This window comes from Herpailurus yagouaroundi, unplaced genomic scaffold, assembly GCF_014898765.1.
Source record: "Herpailurus yagouaroundi ecotype Mexico unplaced genomic scaffold, PumYag 182, whole genome shotgun sequence".
NCBI classification, from domain to species: Eukaryota; Metazoa; Chordata; class Mammalia; order Carnivora; family Felidae; genus Herpailurus; species Herpailurus yagouaroundi.
In genome coordinates, this window is record NW_024412413.1 from 19,444,410 (window position 1) to 19,461,912 (window position 17,503).

General features: G+C 36.7%; 1 non-coding gene across 1 annotated transcript; it reads right to left on the reverse strand.

Moving 5' to 3' along the window:
• Positions 1-6,022: 6,022 nt before the first annotated feature.
• On the reverse strand, positions 6,023-6,186 carry LOC121041141 (U1 spliceosomal RNA). The gene has a single exon (XR_005795588.1). It is a non-coding gene; the product is annotated as a U1 spliceosomal RNA (small nuclear RNA).
• Positions 6,187-17,503: the final 11,317 nt, after the last annotated feature.

A 17,503-nucleotide genomic window follows, 5' to 3' on the forward strand; every position in this document is an offset into this window, starting at 1 on the left:
AAAAAAAAAAAAAAACTTACTTGACAAAACACTGTGATGAGTGCTATGACAGAAGATTATTCAAAGTGCTACAGAAATACAGAGAATGAAGAGATTGGCTCTGCTTGGGGAGGTCAGATTTGATTTACATAGAGGATAATCCCAGGGTTAGATCTTAAAGAAAGTGGCTACAAAAAACAAAATGCAGGAGTGCCTACGTGGCTCAGTTAAGTATCTGACTTCGCTTGGATCATGATCTGGCGGCCCGTGAGTTCGAGCCCGGTGTCAGGTTCTGTGCTGACAGCTCAGAGCCTGGAGCCTGATTCGGATTCTGTGTCTCCCTCTCTCTCTGCCGCCTCCCCCCCCCCCCCCCCCCCCCCCCACCGCCCATGCTCTGTCTCTCTTCTGTCTCAAACATAAATTAACACTAAAAAATAAAATAAAATAAAATAAAATAAAATAAAATAAAATAAAATAAAGGCACTACAATCAATGATATAATAAGAAAAACATTTTCTGTGCTGAAAAAGATATGCCAAGGGTTGAAAGAGCTCTGAATTAAGAGAGAGAGAAAGAGATATTAAAACAGAAATTGAGACAAAAGGGAAGAGAGTGAGGGAGGAAAAGGCAGAGAGAGAGAGAGAGAGAGAAAGAGAGAGAGGCTAGTCAATTTATAATTAAAGAGAGAAAATAGAAGTTAGTGTTAATATTAATTCAACCTCTCCTGAAACCTCACTAAAATAACTTAAAAGGAATTTAAGATAGGAACTCATAGGTATAAAGAAAATAGCAAAGGATGTGAAAGCCACACAAATTTGGAAACCAGAAAGCAGATGCACAAGTAGAACTGACTAGCAGCCCAGAGAAAGCTGAAAGCAAATTGGCCACGAAGGAAACCCAGAACCAAACTGATTCGAGCTGCAGCATCCAAAACAACCTCAGTAATTTGAATCCTCAGGTATCCCAGAAAGAGAGTGTATAGGTGGACTTAAATATGGGCAACTGACTGAAAAGTCCAAAGAAGCAGCAGTAGGATTCCTGGACTACCAGCTCATGCTATCAGGTGGGTGACTACTCTTCCCCCAACCTTGGCAGAATGTTGAAGGCTTTCTTCTCTTGCATACTAAACCAAATCCAGAATTTGATCCTGGCTCATTGAGAATTGGGGTAAGATTCATATTTTTTTAAAAAAGAGGGGGTAATATTGGAGAGAACATACCAAATGATGATATTTGATATTGGGAGCTCTCACTTTTAACTTGCTTCTCAGAATACTGGTAGTCAGGATTTTACAACTCTTAGGTAATGGATTAAAGAACTTTGCTCTGGAGAAATTGACTCACTGAAAAAATATATGCATGTGTGTTTAATATATGCATATATGAATGTGCATCTTTCTTCCAAAGAAATGGCCCACTTCTATCTCCCAACCATGAAGCACATCATTTAAAACCCATGGACACACAGAAACAGAGCCTCTTAGCTCTTAAATAAGATGTAATCACCAAGATCAAGAGACAATTGAGGAAAGCCTATTACCCTAAACAGAAAAACAGAAGCAAACCAAAAAGCAGAAGGAGAAACTTGGAGGAAAGGACTTCCAAAGACCTTATCCATTCAAGGGCCTTATCCATGAATTCCAAATTCATGCATTCAATAGTCTACCATACTTTGCTATCTGGCTACCTAATAGAAATCTCAAATTCGACGTGTCTAGATACATAATTTTTGTTATAATGAAGTAAGTGGTATGCTTCTGCCTGGAAGCATCTTACAAATAGCAGCACAGACAGTGGATCACAAATAGGGAGCAGAAACCTTGCTGAGTAGAGAAATCAAAGTGAAATTTGTGAGGAAAGGCACCACAGTTGTATAGAATAATAGCTCCATATATCTGCATAGAGATCCCTTTTAGTCTCTGGATAAACACTAAGTTATGCATGCACAGAGCAAGATTCCAAGAGGTCTTATAGGGAACTATTCAAGGGCCATGGGACTAATGCAGATTCCAAAGCTATCACAATACTGAGAGATGTTTGTGTTTTGACAAGCCCAATGAAAAGACTTGGCTGAATACCCAACATTCAGGTGGGACCCTAGAAAGGACACATTTGAAAATTTTCTCAATTCATTGTATGAGACTAAGATAATCCTAATACCAAAACTAGGCAAAAATCTTGCAAAAACAAGATTATAAACCCATATCCCTCATGAATACTCTCAAAATTCTTTAACAAAATATTAACATATCAAATCTGAACATATAAAAAAAATTGTCAAGAGTTAGCTAAACTACCTCATGGTATTGATGCCTCAGCACCCATTTTGTTTACTTAAACAGACACTAGTCCCCTCACTGCAAGCACATGCCCCAGATAATAGCCCACAAACAAATATAAGTTCCTCATTTGAGTTTTCCAACAGCCCTTGCAATTAACAGTCTCCTCGGCCTGTCAGGGTCTTCCGCACATGCTCCTTAGATAAGACCTTCATAGAGCTTACCCAAACCCCATTCTTTTTGGTTTGAATTGAGCAAAACAGCCTTAGCCTGGGAACCCCAAAGCATTCCTGCCATGGACCCTAATAAATGCCTGTGCCACAGGTCCTGTCTCATTCTCTGCCTATACTCTGTCTTGATGTCCCTATGTGACACCTTGAGACCTACTGTATACTTGCTTCAGGACCTATGAGTAATAATCCTCTATTTCAATTTCTCTTGTGGTCATTTGTAGAACCATAGCTCACCAACCAGCACCTGTATCCCACTTAGCAAATGTTACATTAACAAAGTTATAACAAGAATAATACCTCATGACCAAGTGGGGTATATTCCAGAAATGCAAAGTTGATTTAGCATTGAAAAATAAATCCATAGGGGTGCCGGGTGGCTCAGTCGGTTGAGCATCTGACTTAGGCTCAGGTCATGATCTCGCAGTCTGTGACTTCGAGCCCCGTGTCGGGCTCTGTGCTGACAGCTCAGAGCCTGGAGCCTGCTTCAGATTTTGTGTCTCTCTCTCTGTTCCTCGCCCGCTCATGCACTCTCTCTCTGTCAAAAAGAAAATAAACATTGAAAAAATTTTAAAAAAAAGAGAAAAAGAAATCCATAAAACTCACCACATTAACAGGATAAAATGATTACTTCAATAATTACTTTGGTAGAAGCAGAAAAAAACATTTGACAAAATTAACATTTTTTTCTTGATAAAATCCCTCAGCAAAATAGTAATAGAAGGAAACTCCTTATATTTTTTCCTTATACTTGTAATAGTCTTCCTACTTTAGCCTTTGTACCCTTAGTCTTTTCTCAACAGAGCAACAAAGTTATCTTGTTAAAATACAATTAGATTAATTTCACTTTTTGTCCAAAACACTCTATAGCTCCAAATTTCGCTTCTGCATTTTGTTTGAATTGGAAAGATATTAACTTAGCTGTATATATATATATACATATATATGTGTGTGTGTGTGTGTGTGTGTGTGTGTGTATAGATATGTGTGTGTGTGTATATATATATATATCATAACCTCTAAAGCAAGCACTAAAAAAAAATACAAAGATATATAGAAAACAAGCCAATAAATTAAGTGAGCTACCAAAAAAGAAAAGAAAAAGAAGATAAGAAAAGGAAATAAAGGAATAAAACCAGAGGAGACAAGCAAAAAAAGAAAAAAAAAAAAGAGTAAAATAAAAATAGACTTACATGCAACCATCAATAGTTACATTAATGGTAAATGATCCACATATCAATTAAAAGACAGTGATCATTAGATGGAAAAATAAAAATATTTTTAATAGAGTCAACTATACATGGTCTAGAAAAAAGCCAGTCTAACAGTAAAACAGTAGATGTGTTCCTATTATAATCAAGAACAAGTATGCCTGCTACTTCTATTACTAATTAACATTATTCTGGAAAAACTTGCCAATGCAGTTGGGTAACAAAGCAAATTAATAAATACAAATTTTGTACAAATAAAATACAAATATTGAAAAAGAAGAAGAAAAACTAATATTGTTTGTAGATGGCATCATTGTCTATGTATAAAATTCAAATAATCTGCAAAGCAACTAGGATTTATAAGAAAGATTAGTAAAGTAGTATTACAGAATAAAGCTCAATATTTTCTTATTTTAAAGCAATTACAAATTAGAAAATAAATACATTCTTAATAGCAAAACAATATAGAACACCTAAGAGTTAAACTCATGAGAAATGTGCAGACTCGCTGTGAAGAAAACCACAATATTGTTGTTGAAGGACATAAAGAAAACATGTCTAAATGGAGAACTATATCATGTTACCAACTAAGAAGACTTAATATTATCAAGATGTCAATTCTTCCCAAATAAATAAATAAATTCAGTGCAATCCCAGTGGGTTTGAGGATATATTTTTGGAAACTCAACAAATGATTCCAAAGTTCATCTGGAAGAATAATACATGAAACTAAATAAGAGATTTTGAAAATTATAGTAATGGTAGAATTTTTGACCTGTTAGAAAATAAATTATAATAGTATGTAAAGTGATAATTAAAATATTACAGTACTGCCATAAAAACAAGCAACCAATGGAATAAAATTTAGAGTTTATTTTATTTATTTATTTTCTTAATGTTTATTTATGTACTTTTGAGACAGAGAGAGAGAGAGAGAGAGGGAGAGAGAGAGACAGAGAGACAGAGAGAGATGGTGAACAGGAAAGTGGCAAAGAGAGAGGGGGACAGAGAATCCCAAGCAGGCTATATGCACTGTCAGCGCAAAGCCCGATGTGGGGCTCAAAAATCACAAACTGATCTAAGTTTGTGATCTTAGCTGATCTAAGCTGAAAACAAGAGTCAGACGCTTAACCAACTGAGCCCAGGCACCCCAAAATTTAGAGCTTAGAACTATTTCTGTATGAGCATATGATTAATGTGTAAATAGTGGTATCTTACATCAGTGGGAAAAATAATTTAATCTGCAAATAGTGAAGGAGTGCATGACTAACAATTATGGGGAAAATCAGCTAGATTAATACTTTTGACCACATTTAAAACAAATTCCAGGCTTATTAGAGATGTAAATTAAAAAATAAAATCTATAACACTAAAGGAATATATTTCTCAATATATAATCTTAAAGTGGTAAAGAAAATGTCACCTAAGGTATATAGGAAAATATTAAACTTGCTATAAAAATATATTTTATTTGGTAAAAGATTATATTAAAAATAAAACTAAAACAGGCAAATGACTAAGAAAAAGATATGCAACATACCTTTCAGGGAAAGCTTATATTAATCCATAGAAGGTTAACAAAGTCATCAGAATAAAACAAAAAATCACTAATACACAATAAGGGAAAATTCTCAAAAAAAAGATAAAATTATTTGCCACCTAATAATTAAAAGTGGAATTTAAGGGGCATATCATATTAGAGTATCAAATAGACAAAGCTCTATCTACATAAGAATAGGAGGGGTGCCTGGGTGGCTCAGGCAGTTGAGTATTCAATTCTTGGTTTTGGCTCAGATCATGATCTTACAGTTGGTAGGATCAAGCCCCATGTTGCACTTCACACTGACAGCATGGAGCCTGCTTGGGACTCTCTCTCTCCCCCTCTCTCTGTCCCTCCCCTGCTTGTGTTTTCCTTCTCTCCCTCTTTCTCTCCTTCCCTTAAAAATGAATAAATAAATAAATAAATACATACATACATACATACTTTAAAAAATAGGAAAATAGAAACACTCATATGCTAATGGAGTATACAAACAAAAAAATGTTTGTATAACATTTTGTTAAAGATTTTTTTTTCAGTGTTTATTTACTTTTAAGAGGGAGACACACACACACACACACACACACACACACACACACACAGAGCATGAGCAGGGAGGGCAGAGAGAGATGGAGACACAGAAACCCAAGCAGGCTCCAGGCTCTGAGCTATCAGCGCAGAGCCCTATGCAAGGATCCAACTCATGAACTGCGAGATCATCACCTGAGCTCAACTGGCTAAGCCACCCAGGTGCCCCAAGATATACTTTCTTTAAAGAGAAAACCAGGGGAAAGCACGAACACAGTCCCCCACTACCACCAATTATGTAGTTGAGCTTCCCACATTTGAGGAAATTGCAAAGGTCAGCACATCCAGAGTGCAATAGATAAGCTTCACCTTGGGAAAATCACCTTCATGATCATGGTATCGCCCCTGCCAGGTAAGTATTAAGATTTTTTTTTTTAAGTAATCTACACCCAAAGTAGGGCTTGAACTTACAACCTGGAGATCAAGAGTCACATGCTCTACTGACTGAGCCAGCCAGGCATCCCTTGTATAACTTTTCTGAAAAACATATTGGAATTCTTGAAATTTTGTTAATATACCACTTAAAGAAATTAATCCTAAAAAATAATGGATTTCCCTAAATGGACTATGCATAGACCTGCTTATAAAGTTCCAGACAAAAGATATCTCTATCCAGTTTTCTCTAAGAAATAAAATCACAGTAACAATGAAAAGAGAGAGAAAAATGATCTTTGATAAAGCTAGAAGACACATGTAACCCTGTACTGTAATATCTGAGGAAGAGCCACCTGATGCCGGGAAATGCCTAAAAAGACATATGTGGCTAAAGATCTCAAACAAATCAGACAGAGCACAGCTATTCAAAGTATGTGGCAGGACCACAAGTGTTGCTTGAAACAATGGGAACAGGATGCATGGGCCTTTAGTGGGAGCTTCACTGGACCCCACAGAACAGGCAAAGGAGGTCGGACTAAACAAGGAAACATGCATTTTTGAGAGAATCAATGTGTCTTGTAGAAGGGTGAAGGAAATGGATCTTGAATTATGAAAAGTCCAGAAACTGTTGATTTCTTTGAACTAGGGAGAAAGGAAGGTTAAAAGAATTCACACACACACACACACACACACACACACACACACACACCACTGAGTCATAAAGAGCTTTGCTGTGAACCAAAGAAACGTACTGCTTGCCTGAAACACTGCTCTAGTCTCTCCCCTGAAGGAACCTCCCACAAGTAACTGGAAGAATTCACGTCATTCACAAAAGTAATAAGCAAAAAAGAACCAGCCAAGTATGTATGCAAAGTTACTTTCAGGAAAAGGAAGAAAAATGTGGGAAAAACAAGTGGCAGGTGATGAATACACACTAGAAAAATATGGCCACTGCTCAGATAAAAATCATGACCAAATATATGGTCATGAATAAAGACACTTAATGAATCAAAGAGCTCAAAGCAGAGAACTGGAGGAGATGAAACATGAGCTGGCAGGCTTAAGAAATAAACAGAAGAAAAAAATAAATCCATCCAAGAAATCAAGGCCACATTGAGCAGCACAAACAGCCATCACTGAAATTACACCAAGGAACAAAAAAGGACTGAGAAAAGAAAGCAAAATGAAAGATATGAATTACAGACTACAATAATAACAAAAAAACAACACAAAAATAATTTAAAGATGTAATTTTGAAAAACCGAGACTTAAACCTATAACTTGATATAGCAGTTCATAAAAAAAAAAAAAAAAAAACTATTTCAATAGGATTACCATACTGAAACATACCCTAGTGATAGTACTGGACTTCAAAGATGAAAAAACAACAACAAAAGCAAAGAACTCTGGGCATCAGACAAAATGAGTAAGTCACCAACAAGTCTGAGGTAGATTCCTTGTTTCCCCTAAATTTCCCCTTTTTTCTGGCCACCCAGTAGACCATACATTTCCTAGCTGTCTTTGTAATTACTTAGTATGGACACATGAGTATGTTCTGAACAACTGGATATGCACTACAGTGAAGTGTGCGAAGTCATCTACAATTTAAAAAAATGCTTTCTCTGAATTTTGGCTCTTTTTCTCTTTTGCAAGCTAGAATGTAGATGTGCCCAGGGTCCCACCTCCAATCTTGGCGATGAAAACAATGCACTAAGGGGATGGTAGAGCAACAAGACAGAAGAAATTGCTCCCTGGATGAATTCATGCAGCAGTTATCTGATAAACCAGACCAGCCAGACTGATATGTGAGAGAGATATAAAGTTCAATTTTATTAAAATCGTTGTATCTTATACTTTGGTACAGTATCACATTCTTTCTTGTACCTAATGCAAAGGGAAAAAAATTAGACTGGCCTCATACTTCACAACAATATTCAATGCTTAAAGACAGATATGGTCCTCACTGTCTCAATTCAGGCTCCTATAACAGAATAGCATACATTGGGTGGCTAATAAACAATGATTTATTTCTCACAGCTGCAGCTCTGGATGCTAGGAAGTCCAAGATCAAGGTGCCAGTAGAGAGTCCACTTCCAGGTTCACAGACAGCCATTTTCTCACTGTGTCTTCATATGGCAGAAGAGGTGAAGGAGCTCCCTGGGGTCTCTTTATATTAGGGCAATAATCCCATCCATGAAAGCTCCACCCTCATGAAATAACCACCTCTCCAAATCCCCACCTTTAAATCCAATCACACTGGGTATTAGGTTTCAACATATTAAATTTGGACCTTGAGACAAACAAGATCCAATCAAAAAGATATTACAAAGAACAATTTAATGAAATGCCTAGGTTCAAAATTAATATAAAAATAATTTCACTAAAAGTTTGATAGACACGCTTGTATCAAACCAAATCCCCCTACAAAAGAACAAAAACAAAACTAGAAAAGTTGGATAAAATAGAAACAAATGATTGAAAGCATTAGAAACTCTCTAGGCAGCCAGAACTTGAGAGGTAAGGCTCTCCAAGAGTCATGAAGTACTGAAATAAGCTCAACATTCTGCTCCACTTTTCTTCTGAATGCATTTGCTGATTTGCAAGGGTCTACCATCTCAGAATTGAGTAGAAAAAGTTGCCATGAGGGTGAGAAGCTGAGCAGAAGCTGAGCTGAGTAGCCTCGCAGGACTAGAGAGAAAAACCTGGAATTCAACAAGACAGCTAAGCCTTGAGAATTTCACAGGGAATGGAAATGTATTAAGATGAACCCAACATTCAACTATGTAATTAACCTCTAGGCGTTAGCTAACTCATAAAGAACATGGAGCTAAGAACATAAGAAGCTAAGCAGAAAGTTGCAGCTAGGATCCTATATCAGTTTGCTAGGGCTGCTATAACAAAGTACCTCAGACTGGGTGGTTTAAACAACAGGAACTTATTTTCTCACAATTCTGGAGGCTAGAAGTCTAGGGTCAAAGTATTGGCAGGATTGGTTTCCTCTGAGGCCTCTCTGTTTGGTTTGTAGATGTCCATCTTTTCCCTGTGTCTTACATGGTCTGCCTTCTGTGTGTGTCTGTGTCCTAGTCTCTCTTCTTAAAGTACACTAGTCACATTGGATTAGGGCCCACCATAATGACCTCACTTTAATTTAATTAGCTTTTTTAAAGATTTCATCTCCAAATACAGTCACATTCTGAGGTACTGCAGATTAAGACATAGAAATTTGGGAAGGACACAATTCAGCCTATAACAGACACTAAGAAGTAGAGCAAAACTTTAGGTAGTTTACTGGTGCTACAGAGACAAACTTGTACTTCAAGTCCCATCAAGGAGGGGAAACTCTAGTAAACATGCTAAGGATTTAGCTAGTGCCCCCAAAAGATTACTTCTTATAGCCACAGTGGAAGTGGATTAGCCTTCACGTACACTGGAATCCATCTTTGAACCAGCTCAACCACAGACTAGACTGAAGTGAACTCCCTGTCAGAAACAACTACAAATCATCTCTGAAGAAAAGGACAGTATTCAGACTCAATTTCTAAAACTTTCTCATTTTTAATATTTTTCATTGGATCAAAACTTACAAAGTACAAAAAGAAATAGAAAAAAAAATAGCTGAAAACCAAGAGGAAAGGATTTGGATTTACTATTTGAATATTGGACATCCAGAGTTCTAATCTAGATGCACTGCACCAGTTTTCAAAAGGGCTTCATTGTAAGTGATGAATCACTGGGTTCTACTCCTGAAGCCATACAACACTATATGTTAACTAACTTGAATTTAAATTAAAAAATTTTTAATTTAATTTTTAAAAAAGGGCCTCAAAGATATACAATAGATTTGAAAGTAAACTAACCACCTGTTGAAACAAAGCTTAACCATCATTAAAGGAAGACCACAAGATAAAAACACTCAACAATGCAAACCACGGGGCGCCTGGGTGGCGCAGTCGGTTAAGCGTCCGACTTCAGCCAGGTCACGATCTCGCGGTCCGTGAGTTCGAGCCCCGCATCAGGCTCTGGGCTGATGGCTCAGAGCCTGGAGCCTGTTTCCGATTCTGTGTCTCCCACTCTCTCTGCCCCTCCCCCGTTCATGCTCTGTCTCTCTGTCCCAAAAATAAATAAACGTTGAAAAAAAAAAATTAAAAAAAATAAAAAAAAAAAACAATGCAAACCACATAATGACCAGTATTTAATATAAAATTACTCAGCATGCCATAAAGCAGAAAAATGTGATTCATAAAACAAAAGAAAAAGTACTAAAAATTGCAAAATCAGAAATGACAATGATGATGACACTAGCAAACAAGAGTGTTAAAATATGTAACTGTGTAAGTATTTAAGCAAAACACACACAGTAAGAAAGAAATTGTATGAGGTCTAGAGATAATGTCAAAGATAGAAGCAAACTTATAAAAAAATTGCTAAAAACTGATGGCAAAGAAAAAATCTTAAAAGAAATCTTTTAAAAAATTAACATGATAAGCAGAACAAAAGTAAAAGTAACTGAAGACTTCTCATAATAAACTATTCAAACTAGAAGAGGATGAAACAAAATTTTAAATGACTAAAGAACAAAACAGAAAACTTGTCAATCTAGAATTCTACATTCAGTAAAGGTATCTTCCAGAATAAAGATGAAATAAACATATTTTAATTAAAGATATCTTCCAAATGTTGAATTTATCATGAGGATATCTATATTAAAAGAATATGGAATTTTTCTCAGAGAGAAGAAAAGTAATACCAGATGGCAAGTTGGATCTACACAAAAGAATAAAAAGTACAGGGGCGCCTGGGTGGCGCAGTCGGTTGAGCGTCCGACTTCAGCCAGGTCACGATCTCGTGGTCCGTGAGTTCGAGCCCCGCGTCAGGCTCTGGGCTGATGGCTCGGAGCCTGGAGCCTGTTTCCGATTCTGTGTCTCCCTCTCTCTCTGCCCCTCTTCCGTTCATGCTCTGTCTCTCTCTGTCCCAAAAATAAATAAACGTTGAAAAAAAAATTAAAAAAAAAAGAATAAAAAGTACAAAAGTGGTAAAGATGTGAGTAAATGTAAAAGCTTTACCTCATTTTTAAAATTTCTTTAAAAGATAACTGTCTGATTAAGACAAAAACTATAATAATGTATTGTGAAATTATAACATGCATAAGTAAAGGGTATGACAACAATAACATAAAGGTAGAGGTGAATGGAAGTATACTATTCTTACATTACATGTGAAGTGATGTAACATTATTCAAAAGTAGAGTGTTGTAACGTAAAGATGCATGTTTCAAAACCTGGAGCAACCACTAAGAAATAAAGAGGTTTAGCTAAAACTAATAAGGGAGACATAATAGAATTTAAAAAATATTCAATCCAAAAATGTAGGAAAAGAGAAAAAAAAAACAAAGGGAATAGATGGAACATATCCAATACAAAAAGCAGGATAATAGTTTCAAGTGCAATAATTTCAATATTACATTCAATATATATTGTATAAACATCCCAGATAAAGACCAAAAATTCCAGATTGAAAAATACATTAACCTCACTCATAATAAAATACATACAGATTTGAACTGCAATCAGAGGTGATTTTTAACTTTTCAGACTGGCAAAAAAAGTTTGCTAACACTATTACCATGCATTTGTGAAGAAACAACCACTCTCATACATGTTAGTAGGTAAGTAAATTGGTACAATTTTATAAAGATCAATTAGCAACACTTACAAGGATTAAAGATGCACATAAAATTTGACCCAGGAATGTTAATTATAGGTATTCGTGCTACAAGTATCCTTGCTTGTGTATGAAATGATACATACACAAAAATATTAATTGCAGAACTGTTTATAATAGAAAATGATTGGAAGCAATCTAAATGGTCATCAAGGAGAATGCTAAATAGAAGTAAAATTATGACCAAACATATAAATAGATTACTATATAGTCATTAGCAAAAATGAGGCTGTTCTATTTAAGTGGCTCCACAGAATATCTCCCTAGTTAATATGTTCCTTATAAAACATCTTGGATTTTAATAACCAAACTTCATAGATCTGTGAATCTCCCAATACCATATTTTCTAACCAAAGCCTATAGAAGGACATTTAATAGTTGCTTCATAAAGCCTTAATACATTTTTACCAAAATGATAAGCAGGGAAAGTCTTGATTTGTATTCCAAATACAATTAAAGATTGTCAGAGTAGGATTAGTTTAAAAATCTCAAGGAGGGTTAAAAAATGAAATGTGAATCTCTGAATTTGGTGCTAAGAGAGACATCACACAATACAAAACCATAAAAATTGTCTGATATTCAGAATGTGATATTTTAATCACTTTACATCCTAACATGATAGTTTGTTACTTATACATTGGTATTTTACTAGAGGAGAGATGGTTCCAACCTGGTGGTTCTCTAAGCTCAAAATATGAGGCATTTGGTAGTTTCTATTCTTAACTGTGAGGAAACAAAAGGCTGCCAAGAGTGACCTGTTAGTTTTAGTGTACAGGAGAAAGGAGTAGAGACAAGGGAAGCGGATCATAAGAAAAACATATGAAGATATTTTACAAAACAAAACAAAGTATAAAGCCCAAGAATGATTTTTAAGATCAAGATAAACTAAGCAAAGGATTATGCTGAGGTGAAAATCTCAGTCAAGAGTAAGAGTTAAAAATCAGGGATAAAGAAAAGGCATTTGATGGAGTAAGCTGCCTGAAGAGGTAGAAAAGTTAGGATAGAACACAATAGCAAAGGACAAAGTTGAACAAGAGGCAGGATATTGAAACAAAAAGGAAAATAGAACAAATGGGTGCAAATGGAAAGAATGTTGTAGAAATTAAAGATGAAAGTTATGGAATTACTTACTGGATCATTTTTTGCATAGCAGAATTTTTTAAAAACAAGGTTATGCTTTCCAAAGATTCTTTTTTTAATTTTTTTTTTCAACGTTTATTTATTTTTGGGACAGAGAGAGACAGAGCATGAACGGGGGAGGGGCAGAGAGAGAGGGAGACACAGAATCGGAAACAGGCTCCAGGCTCTGAGCCATCAGCCCAGAGCCCGACGCGGGGCTCGAACTCACGGACCACGAGATCGTCACCTGGCTGAAGTCGGATGCTTAACCGACTGCGCCACCCAGGCACCCCGAATCTTAAGCTTATATGGCGTATCCATGAATGGAAGAGAGAGAGAGAACCCGTAGATGATTCCTCAGCAGTGTTGAGGACACAGTGAGATTAGATACCACGAAGCTGTAGGGACACTGTGTGGCTTCCTCCACAAGCACTTAACGTGCTACAGGTCAGAGGAGGACTGGAATGACTGGATATACTTTGGTACTGGCCTTTTTTAGGATCAGTAGGACAAAAGAATAGGAGGTATCACTATTGAGGACAATAGAGAGAGACAAACTGAAGGAGTGGATTGCAGGGTATAGGATAGATACAGGGGGGAAAAATGGTGTGGGAGCCAAAAATGAACTAACATATTGGGACAAACTTAATTGGACAGGGACTAAAAGAACTGATACAGTCAAAAGAGCATCGAGAGTTGGAGACACAGGGAACATGGCCTCCTCTAATATCTGTAGGGAATTGGCAAGCATACAAATAGATCTACTCTTAAAATTAAGGGTAATATGAATTGCCCAATATTGAAAACATTCTTAGTTCTCCATGAGCAACCATTGTGAATATTGTGCTAATTTGTGAGTATCTCCAGAACCACAAATTGGAATGTGAAAGAAAAGGTGGCATTAGCTTAGGAACACCTCTAACATTTGGTAAAACTGTTGCTTCTGATAACTTGGAAGACGGATTGTGCATTAAATGAACTTGTAGCCCTAGGAAAAAAGATTGGCAAATGGAACGTGAGTAGCATGATTTAGTTGCCCTTGGTGTGCCTGGCAAACATTGTGGGTTAAATTGTGCCCTGCTTCCCACCACCAAAAAAGATATATTGGAGTTCTAACCCCACTACCTCACAATGCGACTTTATATTGGAAATAAAGATAATCAAGTTAAAATTAGGCCATTGGGGTGAACCTTAATACAATATAATTGCATCAAAATTAAAAAGGGATATTCGGGCACAAAGACACACAACAGGGAAAACACCATATGAAGATGAAGGCGGAGTTTAGGTGATGTATCTAAAAGCCAAGGACATCAGAGATTGCCAGCTGATCACCAGAAGCTAGGAAAGAGGAATGGAACCATCGTCCCTCACAGCCCTCAGAAGAGACCGATGCTGCTGACACCTTGATCTGGGACTTCTGACCTCCAGATGTGGGAGACAATACATTTTTGTTGTTTATTTAAGTCATCTGGCTTGTAGTAATTTGTTACATCAGCCCTAACAAACTAGTACAGCAAGGTATTACAAGAAAAAGATGAACTCAGAAAAGAATTCACCAATGTGCAAACAGGAATCATGGGGAATAAATTCAGGAACTTGGGGACTTGATTACAGAAACCAACTGATTTTCCATCCCAAAATAATAAAATATACAATTGAGCAATGAATGCTGATAAAAACTCAGTCTTAAGGCAAAGATCAAATCAAGGGTATGGCCATCACATTCATTGTTAACTTTTTCTGAATAGGTTAAGATGTCCCAAAGCAAGGTTTTGATACCAGTAAATCTTTTCAGTCATATAAAATGACTTACAAAAAATAAATTTAGACCATGGATCTCCATCATTTGAAAAATGGAGACACCGCTCAAAGAATGCTCAGCTCTCCTCATACCCATAACCTAGATTTGAAGGACAGGCAACCAAAGCTTCAACATATGGGTAATTTGGTAAATGAGAGCAACAAGAAAGGGTAGTATTTCTATATACAGTGTAAGTTTCAAAGGAGGTATTATTATCCAAGGAATTAAAATGATTACAAAATAAATTCCATATACAGTCTGTTTTGTTCACAGTTATATTCTCAGCACCTAACCCAGAGCACCTAGACTACTAGCTGCTCAACAAATATTTGCTGATTGCAAGAATAAATAATAGAAGGGAAGCCAGAAGAGTGTTGGCTTTTCTCTGCTTGCTCTTCCTGGTCCCCTGATGCTGAAAGAAGGGGAAAATGAAAAACCCACTTAAGCAGAATTCTCAAAGGGAATTGAATTTTGCTGACAGTAAGGGGATAAAGGGAACCTTTATTTAAGAAATTTGTATAAGACTGTATAGGGGTTCTTTGGCCCTAGTCACTCATAGGCAGTCTTGCGATTGATTGAACTACCTAGCTTAATTCTTCCAGAACTAGTACAGATCTCTCTTGTAAGTCCCACAATTTTCTATAATCCCAACTTTTATTTTTCAGCAGATGATGCTATTTCCCTTTCTTTACCCAGAGGACTGAAACCATTCAACATAAGCATTCTCATCAAATCTTGTCATCTCAGCCTCTAAGTTGTGGAGAAGATTGGGACTTTCTAGTATCCAAATCACAGATGAGGGCATAGCTTCATCTTTAAAGCTGCATATCTGGGCTCCTACTTCTTTGCAAAGAGGACATTTTTGCTCCTTACATTCATATAGAATATCTGTTTTTTCTGAATTGGAAACCAATGCCTTGGTTCTATTGCCCTATGCCTTGTGCCTCCCCAACATCTGCTCTTTCAGACCAACAACTCTTCCTGAAAATCTTGAAATAAATATTTCCAGGTGAAGAAAACTCCCAATTTTTTTTGGCTCTGGATTCTAAATTAAAAGCATCAACAGTCCACGTGTACTACATTTATGTAATGCATAGGAAAAGGAACAAAGGCACTAGAACTCAGAATGAATGAATTTAATTCCATAAACTAGGCCCATGCTGGAACTACACCTCAAAGTTCTTTATCTTTCAACTACCCTATTTGTAAACATCATTGTTCATATTCACTTTTTTGATATGCACCTTTCTTATGACACCTCTAATCACATTCTTGTTCCTCTAAGGCCATGAGAATATTTCAGAAATAGTATTTTCTACATGTTCCTTCTCTCATATATTTACCCAGATGTCCCCTGGTTACATCTATCCCATGAAAAACTAGGTGAAATGGGCTTAAGCCTCCAATTCTAGTCTGTAGAAATCCTAAGTTCTCTCTAAGATTTCCTCAAATTCCCAAAACTTATGTTCTTATGATCTCTTCTGATCAGTTCTACATTATATTAATCCAGAATTAAATCCAGCCTCTTCATTGATTGCCATAAAAAAAGCTTCTATTCACACAAAATATATATTTTCCTAAATATACAGGGACCACAGGGAAGGACCACAGAGCAAACACCTTGGAACTCCATATCAACCATTCTGCTTCTCCAGAGTCCTTTCTGGGCATCTCACCACAGGAGATTCCTCTGTTGGCCTTTAACATACTCAGCACCTCACTTCATGTCTTTCCATAAACTCCCCTCTATTCTTACTCCCTGCCCTGTCCAGAAAACCCAGACCCCAGAGGTTTTCCTGTCTACCTCCAAAGTGTTTTTCCAGACAAGTACTGTTTCTTCCCTAAGAGGAATTCTGATGCAAGCTGTTACGGTTGGGATCTATGTTAGTTTCTGGAAATAGTTTACTAATTCTAGTCTTGCTTCCTTTTGTTTTTTGAATGAGGAAACTGAGGCTCAGGGATCTTAAGTGGCTTGCTTACTGTAGCTCTTAGAATAGTGTTTACACAGACTACCTGATTCAGAATCACTGGGTGGTTGGTTTTTGATTTTTGTGTTTTTTAATGCTGAATTTGGGTCTATACTTTTGATCTACTGAACAAGACTCCCAAATAATTTTTAGCACACAAAACAACTGCCTTAGACTTATAACTTAAGGACCAAGGTGGAAAAAAAGCCATGAAAAGTTGTTACAAATTTAATTTAAATCTAAGCTGTAAGAATGATAGCTTGGATTCATGCAGCACCCGAAAAGACTTTAGACAACTTTGACACAAGACAAAGTAAATACTAGTGTCATTTTGGTGGAAAGAACACCAGACTAGGAGTCAAGGCTAATTGTGTGACCTTGAGCAAGTTACTTAACATCTCTGTACCTCAGGTTCCTAGGGGAAAATACTGCTTTCTCTATTTAACTCCAAGGACTATGTGAAGGATAAAATGAGATCATGTATGAGAAAACATTTGTGGGAGGAGGGGAAAATAAATAGTTCTCTACAACTGCTAGGTATTATTTCAAAGTCCTGCTTGGGCCTGGAAAATATCAATCTTCTGCATGTTACCAATATGCTAGTAAGGCAGCCTGTGGAGTTTTTCAAGAAGCTAGTAGGGTCCAAGTTAGGCAGCTCATTGCTCAGGCTGAGTAGCCAGAGAGGGGAATT